This window comes from Tamandua tetradactyla, chromosome 1, assembly GCF_023851605.1.
Source record: "Tamandua tetradactyla isolate mTamTet1 chromosome 1, mTamTet1.pri, whole genome shotgun sequence".
Classification (NCBI taxonomy): Eukaryota; Metazoa; Chordata; class Mammalia; order Pilosa; family Myrmecophagidae; genus Tamandua; species Tamandua tetradactyla.
This window is the reverse complement of record NC_135327.1, coordinates 53277083-53292971: the sequence shown is the minus strand read 5'-3', so window position 1 is coordinate 53292971 and position 15889 is coordinate 53277083. Positions and strand designations below refer to the sequence as shown.

Sequence of the window (15889 nt, the reverse complement as noted above, 5' to 3'; positions counted from 1 at the left end):
CAGGGTTCATCTATGTTATTGCATGCATCATGATTTCATTCTGTCTTATAGTTGCATAAAATTCCATCGTAGGTATATACTACAGTTTGTTTATCCACTCAACAGTTGATGGACACTTGGAATGTTTCCATCTCTTGGCAATCGTGAATACTGCTGCTATAAACATAGGTGTGCAAATGTCTACTCATGTCCCTGCTTTCAGTTCTTCTGAATATATACCAAGTAATGCTATTGCCAGATCATATAGCAATTCTGTATTTGGCTACCTGAGAAACCTCCAAATTGCCTTCTAGAGTGACTGCACCATTCTACATTCCCACCAATAGTGAAGGAGTGTAACTATTTCTTCACATCCTCTCCAGCACTTGTAGTTTTCTGTGTTGTTTATACATATATATATAAACTGGTCATTCTAGTAGATGTGAGGTGGTATCTCTTTGTGATTTTGATTTGCATTTTCCTAAAAGTTTGTGAAGTTGACCATCTTTTCATATGCTTTTTAGCTATTTGTATTTCCAGTTTGGAAATGTCTATCCATGCCTTTTGCCCATTTTAAAAATTGGGTTGCCTGTCTTTTTGTTATTGAGTTCTAGGTTCTCTTTATATATTGGATATTAAACCCTTATCAGATATGTAGTTCCCCAAAATTTTTCCCATGCACAAAAGTATTCAATTTTAAGTAGATTCCATTTATCCATTTCTTCTTTCATTGCTTGTACTTTGGGTGTAAGGTCTATAAAACCACCTTCTACCACAAAAACTTTAAGATATTTCCCTAAATTTTCTTCTAAGTGTTTTATGGTCTTGGCTCAATTGTTTAGGTCCTTGGTCCATTTCAAGTTAATTTTTGTATAAGTTGTGAGATAGGAATCCTCTTCCATTCTTTTGGATATGGATATCCAGTTCACCCAGCACCATCTGTTGAAGGGGATGCTCTGTCCTAATTGTGTAGATGTGAATGCCTTTTCAAAAATCAATTGTCCATTGATGAGGGGGTCTATTTTTAAACTCTCAATTGAATTCTATTGGTTGGTTTATATATCTTTATGCCAGTACCATGCTGTTTTTGATCACTGCAGTTTAGTAATATGCTTTAAAGTCAGGAAGTAAGAGACATTCAAGTTAATTTTTTTCTCAAGATATTTTTAGCCATTTGGGGGCACACTGCCCTTCCAAATAAATTCAATTATTTGTTTTTCTATTTCTGCAAAGTTAGTTGTTGGGATTTTGATTGGTACCGCATTGAATCTATAAGTCATTTTGGGTAGAATTGACATCTTAATTCTATTAGGTCTTCCAATCCATGAACCTGGTTTGTCCTTCCATTTATTTAGGTCTTCCTTGTTTACTTTTAGCAATGTTTTGCAGTTTCCTGTGTTTAGGTCCTTTATGACCTGGTTAAATTTATTCCTAGATACATGATTCTCGTGGTTGTTATTGTAAATGGAATTTTTCTTGATTTCCTCCTCAGATTGTTCATTACTAGTGTATAGAAACATTACTGATTTTTGTACATTGGTCGCACCCTGCCACTTTGCTGAACTTTTTATTAGCTCTAGTAGTTTTATTGTAGGGTTTTTTTGGACTTTCTTCATACAGAATCATGTTATCTGCAAACAGTGAAAGTTTTACTTCTTTCTTTTCAATTTGGATATGCTTTATTTGTTTTTCTTGCCTAACTGCTCTAGCTAGTAGCACAATGTTGAATGACAATGGTGACAGTGGGCATCTTTGTCTTGTTCCAGATCTTAGAGGGAAAGCTTTCAGTGTTTCCCTATTGAGTAAGATGTTAACTGTGGGCTTTTCATTCATGTCCTTTATCGTGTTGAGGAAGTTTCTTTCTATTCCTATTGTTGGATGTGTTCTCATCAAGAAAGATGCTGACTTTTGTCAGATACCTTTTCTGCATCAATTAAGATGACTATGTGGTTTTCCCCTTTGATTTGCTGATGTAATATATCACATTAGTTGATTTTCTCATGTTGAGCCAGCCTTGCACACCCGGAATAAAACTCACTTGTCATGTTATATAATTCTTTTAATGTGCTGCTGGATTCAGTTTGCAAGTATTTTGTTGAGGATCTTTGTATCTATATTCATTATAAAGATTGGTCTGTAATTCTCTTTTCTTTTAGTGTCTTTGTTTGGCTTTGGTATTAGGGTGATGTTGGCTTATAGAACGAGTTAGGTGGTGTTCTGGTTTGAAAGGAAGTATGCCCCCTAAGAAAAGCCATGTTTTAATATAAATCCCATTTCTTAAAGGTAGAATAATCCCTATTCAATACTGTATATTTGAAACTGTAATGAGATCATCTCCCTGGTTGATGTGATTTAGTTAAGAATGGTTGTTAAACTGGATTAGGGGATGACATGTCTCCACCCATTTGAGTGGGTCTTGATCAGTTTCTGAAGTCCTATAAAAGAGGAAACATTTTGGAGAATGAGAGATTCAGAGAGATTCAGAGAGAGCAACACTACAAAGCAGAGTCCACCAGTCAGTGACCTTTGGAGATGAAGAAGGAAGATGCCTCCCGGGGAGCTTTTTAAAATAGGAAGCCAGGAGAGAAAGCTAGCAGATGACACCGTGTTTGCCATGTGCCCTTCCAGCTGAGAGAGAAGCCCTGACTGTGTTCACCGTGTGCCTTCTCACTTGAGAGAGAAACCCTGAACCTCATCAGCCTTCTTGAACCAAGGTATCTTTCCCTGCATGTCTTTGATTGGACATTTCTATAGACTTGTTATAATTGGGACATTTTCTCGGCCTTAGAACTGTAAACTAGCAACTCATTAAATTACCCCTTTTAAAAGCCATTCCATTTCTGGTATATTGCATTCTGGCAGCTAGCAAACTAGAACAGGTGGCTTTCCTTCCTCTTCAATTTCTGGAAGAATTTGAGCAAGATTATAACTAATTCTTCCTGGATTACTTGGCAGAATTCACATGTGAAATCATCTGGTCCTGGTCTCTTCTTTCTTGGGAGTTTTTTGATGACTGATTCAATCTCTTCTGGTTGATTTGTTGAGCTCTTCTATTTCTTCTCAAGTCATTATTGTTTGTTCATATGTTTCTAAGATATTTATTTCATCTAAGTTGTCTAGTTTATTGGCATACAGTTGCTCACAGTGTCCTCTTATTATCTCTTTTATTTCTGTGGGGTCAGTAGTAATGTCCCCTTCCCATTTATTGTTTTATTTATTTGCATCCTCTCTCTTTTTTCCTTTGTCAGTGTAGCTAAGGATCCATTAATTTCATTGTTTTTCTCAAAGAAAACAACTTCTGTTTTTCTTATGTTTCTCTATTTTTTTCTCAATTTCATTTGTTTCTACTCTAATTTTGGTATTTCTTTCTTCTATTTGTTTTGGGGTTATTTTGCTGTTCTTTTTTCTCATTCCTCCAGGTATGCAGTTGCATCCTTAAGTTTTGCCCTTTCTGCTTTTTAAATGTAGGCATTTATGACAATAAGTTTCCCTCTCAATTCTGCCTTTGCTGCATCCCATAAGTTTTGATATGTTGTGTTCTCACTTTCATTTGCCTTAAGATATTTCCTGATTTCTCTTGTAAGTTCTTCCTTAACCCACTAGTTGTTTAAGGGTATTTTGTTGGTTGGTCCATGGTGGCTCAGTGGCAGAGTTCTTGTCTGCCATGCCAGAGACCTGGGTTCGATTTCCAGTGCCAGCCCATACAAAAAAAAAGAGAGTATTTTGTTTAGCCTCCATATATTTGTGAATTTTCCAGGCCTCCACCTGTTACTGATTTACAGCTTCACTCCATTATGATCTAAGAAAGTGTTTTGCATAATTTTAGTCTTTTTAAATTTATTGAGACCTACTTTGTGACTCAACATGTGGTATATTTTGGAGAAGACCCATGAACACTTGAGAAGAATATATACCTTGCTGTTGTTGGGTGCAATAAGTCTAGCTCATTTATGATACTATTCAAGATTTCTGTTCCCTTACTGATCCTCTGTCTAGGTGTCCTATCCACTGTTGCGAGTGGTGTATTGAAGTAACTAACTTCAATTATTATTTGTAGAGATGTCTATTTCTCCCTTCAGTGTTGCTGCCAGTGTTTGCCTCATATATTTTAGGGTACTCTAGTAGGTGTGTAAATACTTATGATTATTTCTCCTTGATAAATTGTCCCTTTTATTGATACATAGTGTCCTTCTATGTCTCTTTTAACTATTTTACATTTAAAGTCTAATCTGTCTGATATTAGTATAGCTATCCCCACTCTTTTCTGATTGCTGTTTGCGTGGAACATCATAGAGTCTTATGGTGATAAATACTATCTATATACCAATGACCCCCAAGTGCATATCTCCACTGAACACAAACACCACACATCCAACAACCTACTCAGTAGCTCCACTTGGATATCTAACTGAAATCTTAAACTTATTAGGTACAAATTGGAACTGTTTCATCTCCACTGGTTCCCTACCTGTTCCTCAAATGTTTCATGACTGGTCTTTTCTTAGGACTCGTGCACTTGCTGTTCCTTCTACCTGAAGTCTATTTCTACTGGTATATCAGCATGTCTTAATCACCTTACCTTCCTCAGGACTTTACTCAAATGTCACCTTCTCTGAAGAGCCTTCTTTATTTAATTTATTTTAAAATTTCTACCCCCACCTGCTGACCTTTCTTAACCTATTTTTATGTTTTAATTATGTCCATGGCACTTATCACCTCCTAACATTTTACTTATTCAATATCATTTTTGTCTACCTATCCTTCCCCATTATTGGAATGTAAGCTCCATGAAGGAAGTGATCTTTGTTTATTTTGGCAATTGCTTTGTTCCTTTTGTTTAAGAATGGTTTTAGGCAAGTAGTGGGCATATAATAAATATTTGCTGAATGAATAAAGTAATATGTAATTGCAAAAGAATATAAACTAATACAAATGACACCCTGGTTAAACTATAAGTTATATGTTGGTGAGAAAAGATCAATCTCATTTATATTAAAGTAATCTTACAAATCACTAAGACAGAGACCAGCATTCAAGTAGGACAATAAAGAGATGTGGCCTGAAAACAGAAAACAAAACAAAACAAAACTTTTAAAACCACCAGAAGTCAAAACATACAACTAAAAGAATAATTACATATCGCTTCTAGGCCTTTTGGGTAAGATCAAGTGTAGTATCTGTTCTTATCAGTTTAATATCTGATACGTCCTCTATCCGAGGACAATATATTAAATGGATTTTTGGAGCAGGGAGATGGAATACGAGCTTGCTCCATCCACTCCATGCATCGACCTGGTATTGCAGTACTTCCAGGAACGGTGCACTTTCTTCTCAATTGCGGTGTGAACTGACAGACTTGGTTTTTTTTCCTTATTCTTCTGCTTTGCTTCTTTTCTTTACCAGGCCGGGATGTCTACAGTTCTTCGTGTTTTCCCCCCTGAGCTGCTTGTACGGTCGTTTCTGCTTCGTCTCTTTCTTTCTTTTCTACTGACACGTCCTTTATTCGTGGCGATGGCTAACCCAAGTTTTGCGCAAGTGGTTAATAAATGCTAGGAAGTAAAAAAAAAAAAAAAAAAGAATAATTACACAAAATATTTGCATTGATGAATTTTAAATGAAATGCATATCCAAGGTGGATGAAACTAAGGAGAATTGAACAATCTCTTTAACTGCATGGAGAAAAATAGAAATTAGTTAAAAATAGGGGATGGCAATGTGCATCAATAACCTTAAGATTGTATACCTAAAGCTACCTCAAAAATGTATTTATTTATATTTAGTTTATTCACATATACATGAAATATGTGGGCAGAATGGAGTGCAAAATCAAATTCCCTCCTCAATGTTTGAACAGTCATACAGTGTTACATCTAACAGCATAGAAAACAGTGTAATATTATATCTTGAAAATTATTAGAAAAGAGAAATACATGGATATAGGGTGCTGTAGGTATCTATAATTAGAGAGTTGGTCTACTCTGGGTGCCAGAAAATAAAGTCCTTCAAGAAGAAAATATTTTTTACCTGAGATCTTATGATAAATAGCAAGAGATGATGATGACTAAACTACTCTTTTGACCATCTCTTAAGTGTCAGGCACTGGGGCTAATAAAATGTCTAAAGCAATCCATAGCCCTGTCTTTTGTGAACTCCACATCTCTTGGTGGAGGGCTGTGGTTTGGGTGGGAGGTGACAATTCAAATGAAGAGAACGGATTTAGATATACCTGGGAGCATCATACAATGGATTTGATTTGGTGAATTACTACCAAGTGAATGGTGTGCCATTTAGTGGGATGGGAAGACAAGTGCTAGTGGTGGAGGGGAGGGAATATCAAAGCTTCTCTTTTAAACATGTCAGTTTTTACTGTCTCTGAGTCATTTAATAAAAGTTGATAAATAGTCATTTGTCTAAGAATCTGAAGCTTAGAAAAGAAGACAGGCTGGTTGTATAAATCTAGGAGATGCAAGTATAAAGATGCTAGTCAAGAAAACCTAAGAAAACCATGCAAATAGAAGAAAAGAGGAAAAAGTAGAAAAGTGAAAAGAATAGGAAATAAGAGGATTTGAGAGACAAGGGAGGGGAAGAAATGAGAAGAAAAGGGAAAGGAAACAGAACAGAAAATGAATGGGGAAGAAAATTAGCAAGCTCCAGAGGGAATTCATTCATTTAGAGTTTGGCAAGCAGAAATTTAGTCAATAAAGAAGAGAAGTGAGTAGGTCAGAGGAGAGCAGACCATGTAACCCAAAGCCCTGTTGCTAAAATTGACTCTGAAGAGATGGAGAAAAGTAAGGGAGCAGCTTCTTTATTTCCTAGAAGCAAAGGAGAATGGCTGTGTGTGTGTGTGAGTGTGTGTGTAGGTGTGTGAAAACTTTTGCTTCATGCTGGAGATCATTTTGGGGAGATTACCTTCTGATGGCTACTATTTTTCCATAAAGTGTGAAGATTGGGTATCTACTGAAAATACGGAGCTGGAGGAAGCACATATTCGGTGGTTCAAGGACAGTGAAGATTTAAAATAATCAATTTGGAGTAGGAAAGAATTGCCAAGAAGAAAAGATTGAGAGCCTATTTGAGGTCACTGATCATGAATTTTCCAATTGCATGATTTCTTTTTTTCCACTAGCAGAATTCATCTACAACCAAGAAACAACAGAAATAAGCTAATAGTTGGATTAAGCTGGCTGAGTTTCTATTAACTGAGGACCAAACAGAGAAATTTAATTTTGGCAAGAATGATACTGAAATTATTGACTATGTGCACAAAGAATTAGTCAGCTTGGTTTATACAATGAAAAACTAAAACCTGTTGAAATATTCATCAACAGGAACTGATTATTTATATGTATACATACAGTACTAAAGCTTACTATACACTTTTTAAAAATGATGGTAAGCTCTTTATTTATTGACATGTAAAGATGCCTAGGAAATTCAGGCTAAGAGTATATAAACTAATATTTTATTTTTATGTACAAACAATTCTTTGATACCAAGTGCTGGCATGGATGTGGAGCAACAGGTATTCTGATATATGTCTTATGAAAGCACAAATTATTACAACCATTTTGGAAAATTCTTTGTCAATGCATATTAAAAACTCAACATATGCACATAACCTAGAAACCAACAATTCTGTTTCTGGGTATATGCCATGCAGAGACATGTCCATAATTTCTCCTGTAAGGCACTCACAAGAATTTCATAGCAACAATAGTTTGTAATGGCCCTTAACTTGGAACAAAGAGATAGTAAAATAAAGTGTGGTATAGCTATATAATGGAGGTATTCTCAACAATGAGAATAAGCAAATTACAATGGCACAAAATAATATGAATAAACCGTACTAATCTAATGTTGACTAAAACAAGCCAAGCATAAAAGAGTACATAGATTGTGATTCCATTTATGCAAAATTCAAAAACAGGTAAAAGTTAAAAACAGAAAAATTTACACTTTTTAAGGAGGGACTGTGTTGGACCACACAGAGGACCTCTGGAATTTCAATAATGGCTTATTTTCTCTACATTTGTTATGCTTTAATGTCATTTATATAAAAATAATCCTCCTGTATAGAAAAAAATCTATAAAGGAATGCACCAACATGTTCATAGTTATGACAATTGTACGGTAAGTTTATTGGTGATTTCTGTATTTTCTTTATACATTTTGTTCCTTGTGACTTTTTTAGATTGTAGCTATATTGCTTTTATATTAGGAAAGCACAATGAAATTCTTTGCTTTTTAGAAAGTGCTAAGTATGGTCTCAGGAATAACCACTCCAAAATCATATAGCTCATTTTTCATCTTCAGAGAAAGACAGTCTACCTCTTCAAACACTTCTAAGATACTGTAAAAGAAAATGTAATCAATTCTTATTATTTCAGTCAGTTGTCAGCATTTGGTTTTAATAACAATTTTTTACACAATAAAAAAATTTAGACTAACACTAAAACAAATTGTTTGCCCATTTTTGACATTAATTCTTAAATAAGGTAGGGAACTAATCTCCTTAAACTCTTTACTGTGAACTCATTTTTAAACACCTACTTATATTTCACCACTAATGGAATGGGAGAGGATACTGCAGAAAATGCTCAATTATTTTTTAATCCCCTCCTTTCCCATGCAAGTCATATCAATCTCATTATGTTTTTTTTCTCCCTTCACAGTGCAAGGGTCTCTTTAACAAAATGCATGTGGTTAAGTTTGTTGCTCTAAGAAAGCTCAAGAGGATGGAATTAAATTAGTTTAGGGTAATTATTTATAATTAGATATTCTTAATGGAAAACGAGTAACTGCTAAGTTATTCTAAAAACTTGATGGCTAAAATATGCTGCTCGATTGACAACTCCCCTTTTCGCTTCCCCACATGGGAACAAGAAAACTGCTTTCCAGTTCTCAAGGCAGAAATCCATCTGATTAGAAAATACTCCAAGGCACATTCATTTAGAGAATGTTTGTAAAATAAATAGCTATTGGTCATTCAACTAAAGAACAGCTAACTAAGTCTGGAGATTTAGATTATTCAGAGATAACTGTGCCTTAAACTTGACCATCTAAGGGAAAGGGGCTTGAAGAAAAGATTTAACATTATAATAAATGCAGTAAATGTGATTTAAAAAGTGCAGTGAAGTGGGGGGCAGGGGTGAAGGACACCCAACCTCTGAGAGGATGAGGTGCTATTATCTGTTGCCTATTCAGTTAGACACCTGGATGTGAGAGTTTCTTGAAAAATCATCAGGTGTCTCTCTATATCTGATAATAAGCAGAAAAATTACCACAAGTGTTCGCCCAGTGCCAGGAGGGTACCTTGTGAACCTCAGAGCTCCGCGGGCAATGTGGTGTTCAACGAGTTATGCCAAGGGGAACACATCTGTTTTGAATTGGGGATATCTTCACACCAAGCAGGAGGAAAACACAGTCAAAGACACGAGCAGCCAGCATGCCTATAAAATCACCAGGACTTCGATTTTTATCTTTCTCTCATCAAAACAGCATAGAGGTTAACTTCTCCAATTGACAGATGTGTAAAAGGCTAGTGCAAGAAGAAGCCTGTCATGCTTTATGAAGCACTGTGGCAGAAGAATGTTTTCATCTCTGTGATGTGAAAAATTTAAGTTTAAATGCCTTTCACATGGGGGATTTTGTGTTATATCAGATGAGACCCTAGCTTGTCTTCTAATTATTCTGCACTCTAAGTTAGATTTGTTCATTTGCTTAAAGTCTTTTTGTGAATTCCAAGTAATAGGTTCCTCTTGGTCTCAGTGTAATTAAACTTTTGATCAAAACCTCTAAGTCAGAGAAGAAAAAGTAAGTTTCATCAAAATGAAACATCCAGGGGTTCTGATTTGACATAGGAGTTTCTGGGATTGTACTTGTTTAAATACCTTATAAGTATTTGTGTGATGGTAGAAAGCAGGGACATGGGAGAGAGAGAAAAAAAAGAGATGCCTGGTAATAGTTCCATGACTTAGTGATGTCTATTCTTTGGGCCACGGTTAATTTTCTTTTTGGCTTAATACAAAGAGTGAGTTTATGGTACATCTGCTATCTCTTAAGGAAAATCAAATTGTAAATCAGGTCCTAATATGACTTTAAATTAAGCCTCAATAAATAATAGAAATTGGAGTGTGAAGTGAGGCAGATGTGAATTCATCTTTCTAACATTAATTGTGCACCAAGCTCTGTGATAGGAAACTTTTACTTTCTTCAGAAGTCAGGTCCAAGATGGCGGCTTAGAGAAGTGTGGGATTTAGTTTGTCCTCCAGATCAGCTAGCAAATACCCAGGAACAGAACAGAACAACTGCTGGGGCCACATTAGTGACCAGACACACAGCGTACCCCAGTCTGGACCAGCTGGACCAGCTGCAAGCCCCCCCAGAATGATGAGCCCCAAGCCATGGTGGCCAGTGCCCCTCCACCACAGGCTGCTTCCCAGAAGGGAAAGGAAAGGAACTTTACTAGCTGCAAGGGGCTGAGCACAACAAAACTCCAACTGAGAAATTAATTAACAAATTCTGACTACTAAAGATAGGCCCCCAAATAAACCTCAAATAAAAGCTAAAGTTACTAGTTTTTGCCCCAGTGCAGAGGGGGCAGGGCTGATGGAGAAAAAAAAAACCCAAACAGGTTTTTTTGGATCAGGCAGCACAAAATACTTGAAAGGTCTGGACCCTAAACAAAAGAGGGGGCACATAGGACCTGGAGATGCACTGGAGATGCACAGAGCAATGTACCAACTTAAGCTCTTGATTAACAATCCTGAGGTATGGGGGTCCTGCTCTGAAAAGGATTAAAAAAAAAAAACTGCAAGACTTCTCAGGCTCCATTGTCCCAGGCAAGGGCAGAATTAAGCTTGTCTGAGAGACAAAGAGGCTAGTCAGGTGAAGACATAATTCCCTGAAGGCTGTGCCTTCCCTAGGAGAAGGGTATGGCCCAGCTCAAATGGAATCCCTCCCTCAAGGAATTCGGACCCAAGGCCAGCCTACAACCTCTCCTCTGTCTCAACCATACCCCCAGCAAGGAAATCTGCTGAAGTTAAAGGTACCATATCACCTTATGCTGGTGGGACCCTCAGGAAGACAAGCACCACATACTGGGCAGGATAGGAAAAACAGAGAGTCTAGAGGCTTCACTGGAAAGTCTGTCAACCTCCTGGGTCTCATCCTCAGAGAAAACTGACCTAGAGAGAAAACTGACATAGATGACTCTTTCCTCCTGACAAGAGGCCAGTCTGGTCTGGGAAAATCTGGCTTGAGTCCTAAGGAAGAAAAAAAAAAGGGTACCATACAGGTAGGGCAAGAAACAAGAAAATGAAAACTGAAAAATTCTGATCCATTAAACAAAGCCTATGATAGAGGTCTAGGACAAGCTGAACTGAATGTCAAAGAACAGATAGAGAACAAAGCCATCCAGCAAGAAAATCCTAGGTAGAAAATCCTAGGTAAAAGAGTGAAAACTATCTCCAGAATAAACTAATTAAGGAAGCTAAATGCCTATTTGCCAGCAAAAAATAACGAATCATACTAGGAAAATTGAAGATATGACCCAGTCAAAGGAGCAAACCAACAATTCAAATGAGATACAGGAGCTGAAACAATTAATTCAGATGTTCAAACAGACATGGAAAACCTCATCAAAAAATCAAATCAATGAATTGAGGGAGGCTATAAAGAAGGCAACGGATGAACAAAAGGAAGAAATTGAAAGTCTGAAAAAACAAATCACAGAACTTATGGGAATGAAAGGCACAGTAGAAGAGATGATGAAAACAATGGAAACCTACAATGTTAGATTTCAAGAGACAGAAGATGGGATTAGTGAACTGGAGGATGGGACATCTGAAATCTGACAAGCAAAAGAAAATAAAGGGAAAAGAATGGAAAAGTATGAGTGGGGACTCAAGGTATTGAATGACAACATGGATCACACAAATATATGTGTTGTGAGTGTCCCAGAGGCAGAAGAGAAGGGAAAAGGAGGAGGAAAACTAATGGAGGAAATTATCACTGAAAATTTCCCAACTCTTATGAAAGACTTGAAATTACAGATCCAGGAGGTGCAGCATACCCCAGGCAGAATAGATCCAAATAGGCATACTCCAAGACACTTCCTAATCAGAATGTCAGATGTCAAAGAGAAAGAGAGAATTTTGAAAGCAGCAAGAGAAAAGCAATCCATTACATACAAGGGAAGCCCATATATACTTTCTTCAGCAAAAAATAGGTATCAACCTTCCTCTTTTTCAGAGCAAGAAACTGGCTCAGAGAGTTTATTTAATTTATTCAAGGTTAATCAGATATAAAAGATGGAGCAGTGGCAGCCACATGGTTGCCAGTTGACACTGGGTGAGAGCTCAATTAGACTGTAAACCAGAGTAGGTACAAATGGTCTTTCTGCAACCCCAGTCTCAGGACAGTCAGACTTTCATGGTGGCTGGTTCCCTTCTGAGTGAGCATGCCATGAAACCAAGAGGAAGCTACAGGGTCTTAAAAGGCTTAGCCACCAAAGCCACATAGCTCATTTCCTCTGTATTCTATTAGTTACAAATGCATCACTGAATTAGGCCCAAATTCAAGGGGACACCCCACCTTTTGATAGAGAAGTATGAGAGAATTTGTGTTCATGCCTTGTGACCCAAGGATCCAGGAATCTAGGATGGCATAAGACAAGAGTGGGAACTTAAAATGAGATGCTAATCCAGTTGAGTTTTCAGATGACTGCAGTCCCAAAAGACTGCGACTGCATGACCCAACGTGATTTAGTTTCTTAATATAGTTAGCATCAACTTACTTGTGCTTCCTCCTAGCAAGGAGAACACATGGGTTTGACAGTGACAAATATGCACTAATGCATGGATTTCCAAACATGCCTGGTTTCAATAGTGATTGCATTGATTAGGAATGGGCACCCTGACATCACTGATTATAGCCCCCCGATTAAAAAATGCTCATGTGATTTTAGCTGTAATTTTCTTGCTGCTTCAAGAATATAGGCTTAAGCCCTGGAATTACAGCAACCATCCATTCTAGGGTTAAGTGAATTAGATTATCAGCATTAACCCTGTTTTCCAGCACTTTCCTAACCCCACTGTGCCTGACTATTCTCATCAATAAAATAGGCATAATTATATACCTACCTCATATGTGTATTAAATGAGTTAATACAGTAAGGACCTTAGAAAATGCCTAAGCTCGCAATGAATGTAAACCATTTTTATTACTTAGACATTTCCCCTTATTCTACCTGTTACCAGATGGTGCCAGAAGTGATATGCTTACTGATCGAATAGGAAGGAAAAATAGGAGGACTTTACCTAACAGAATATAATGTTTCAATGTAATTACAGCATACAGAGAAAGCAATGTGTCCTGTTTATATGGAAGAGAAATAAGGAACTGGACTTTGACTTCTAGCTGCATGAATGGAAGATGGCATTGCTTCCGTGACCCAAATTCACATTCAATAACAAGACCAGTGAGAAACAGCTTTTAGGGGTCCAGCAGGAATTGTCACCTAAAACTCGCTGTTTGACGAAACAGCCACTCCATTCTTTGCTTCCATACAGCCGTCCCTGACACCTTTCAACTGTTTGGCAATATGACTCTCCTGAGATTGAGAAGCAGTGTCTCAGATTGCATCGATCCGTAGAATAACAGAGGAGTGGCAGCCACAGGATCCCAGAAAGGACGCTTTCATTGATCTGGAGCCCCTCGTTTCCATCACAGGGAAGCCTCTCCTCACAGCTGAAGTGCTCCAGGACTGAGTGGCCAGTGAAAACCTTGGACCACCCTAGAGAGCAAGGTGGAATCACCCACATGCCCAGGAAGGCTCCTAATTTAATGAAAAAGTGGCACTCACAGCTAAGCCCATAAGTAAAAATTTGTCAGAAAGAGTACCAACTTTTTGTTACATATTTAAAATGTTTGTGAAACACCGATGCTAATCCTCTCCTACCAAAGAAATCAGTAATTTATTGAACTATTTATACCTAGAAATATTCCCTTGTAAGAGCTCTGAATTAGGAATCAGGAGGTAAGAGCCATTAAACCAGGATCATTTGAATGATGAGGTATATACAAATGATAATTTGCCACCATAGCGATCCTGTGGGGACAGTATACTCAGACTTGCAACACTTCTTTGCTATTATTTACCGATCATTCAATAATGAATCTTTTCATATGTGAATTAGATGGCTGAACTCTTAAGCTTCTTAATTTCTTAAGAAATTCTGTGATTTCTTCATGTGCATCCTCCCTTAAGCTATTAAGCTGTTTCAGAGAAACAAGCAAGCAGAACAATCAATAGGCCAATTCTATATTTTCCTTCTAAGCAGGTGTTTATTCTGTGAGAACATAAAATTGAAACCATGATAGTATTCCATCATGACTTAGCATTTAATATTGGCCAAAGGACATTTCAGGAAGCCATGTAATTCTTGGTGTATGTGTAATTCAAATTATAATCACGTTTCTCGGCAATTGAGAAAGCAAAGGAAAATAATAAGAAATACCTTTGAATTAAGTAAAAATGCCTATGAAATTGTAAACATTGTTAAGGTTGGTTCTTCCTTAGCCTAGACACACTGTACTATTCTTGTTTATTGAACCCAGTTCATCTGCCACATTTTTATAGGCCCTCATTCTCTCAATGGCAAACTACCTCATTTTCTGGCAGAAGGCAGAGCATAGGAATTGAAGCAGTGGACTTTACATAAAGTACAGTCTGTACTTCCTTCCCAGAGTAAGAAGAGTTTCCATCCCAGACACTCTCCAAAACCTTTCATGATTTTGATGGTAGCAGCAGCAAATATATATATATATATTTTTTTTTCTTTTACCAAATGGGCAACAATAAATCTCAAATTTCTTTTCACAGATTTTCTAATCTTAATTTGCTCTCTGAGAAATTTACTTAGTGGGAGTAGTTAGGAACTGAAGGTACACGGTTTGCCTTCATTCTGCTAGACTGAATTCACTTCTAGAAGCTCCATTGCATGATGTGGGCTAGTAGGTAAAAAAAAAGACTGTTGGTCACAGGATTCTTGAATTTATAAAATGTGTGTGTGTGTGTGTGTATGTGTGTGTATTAGTTAGGGTTCTCTATAGAAACAGAATCAACAGGAAATATTCGTAAATATAAAATTTATGAAAGTATCTCACATAACCGTGAGAATGTAGAGTCCAAAATCTGTAGGGCAGGCTGTGAAGCTGACGATTCTGATGGAGGGTCTGGATGAACTCTTTAGGAGGGGCTCACGGGCTGAAGCAGGAAGAGAGCCTGTCTCTTCTGAATCTTCCTTAAAAGACTTCCAGTGATTAGATTAAGCATCACTCATTGCAGAAGACACTCCCCTTGGCTTATTACAAATAGAATCAGCTGTGGATGCAACGACATGATCATGATTTAATTCTATGAAATGTCCTCATAACAACAGACTGGCCAGCACTTGCCCAACCAGACAAACAGGTACCACCACCTGGCCAAGTTGACACATGAACCTGACCATAACAAAATGTATATGTGTGTGTCGCATAAGCTTATAGAGAATGAAGTAGGTTTGGGGTTACAAACATACTTTCTAATCACTTGTGTATATGACTTCAATACAATGTCTACATAGAAAAAAAATGTCAGAAAAGCAGTTGATAGGGAGGTTTTCACAATAAGGATGACAATAACAGATATGTAAAGAGAAGCCAAGCATTGGGCAAATTCATTCATTTATATTATGTTTATTTAATTATTAGAACAACCTGTAGCTTAAAAACCAGGAGACTGGGATTGGACTCAATTAATTAACTATTTAAGACTTCCAGTCCCACTTACAGTACCTAAGTGGAAGCGCCAGTTTTTAAACATATACTTAGTTTAAGAATCTACATGTTGGAAATCAGTAGAAGA

At 37.1% G+C, this 15889-nt stretch overlaps 1 non-coding gene across 1 annotated transcript; it reads left to right on the top strand.

Annotated features, from left to right (window-relative positions):
- The first annotated feature begins 5117 nt into the window (after positions 1-5117).
- On the top strand, positions 5118-5308 carry LOC143653838 (U2 spliceosomal RNA). Its single transcript, XR_013161555.1, has one exon. It is a non-coding gene; the product is annotated as a U2 spliceosomal RNA (small nuclear RNA).
- Positions 5309-15889: the final 10581 nt, after the last annotated feature.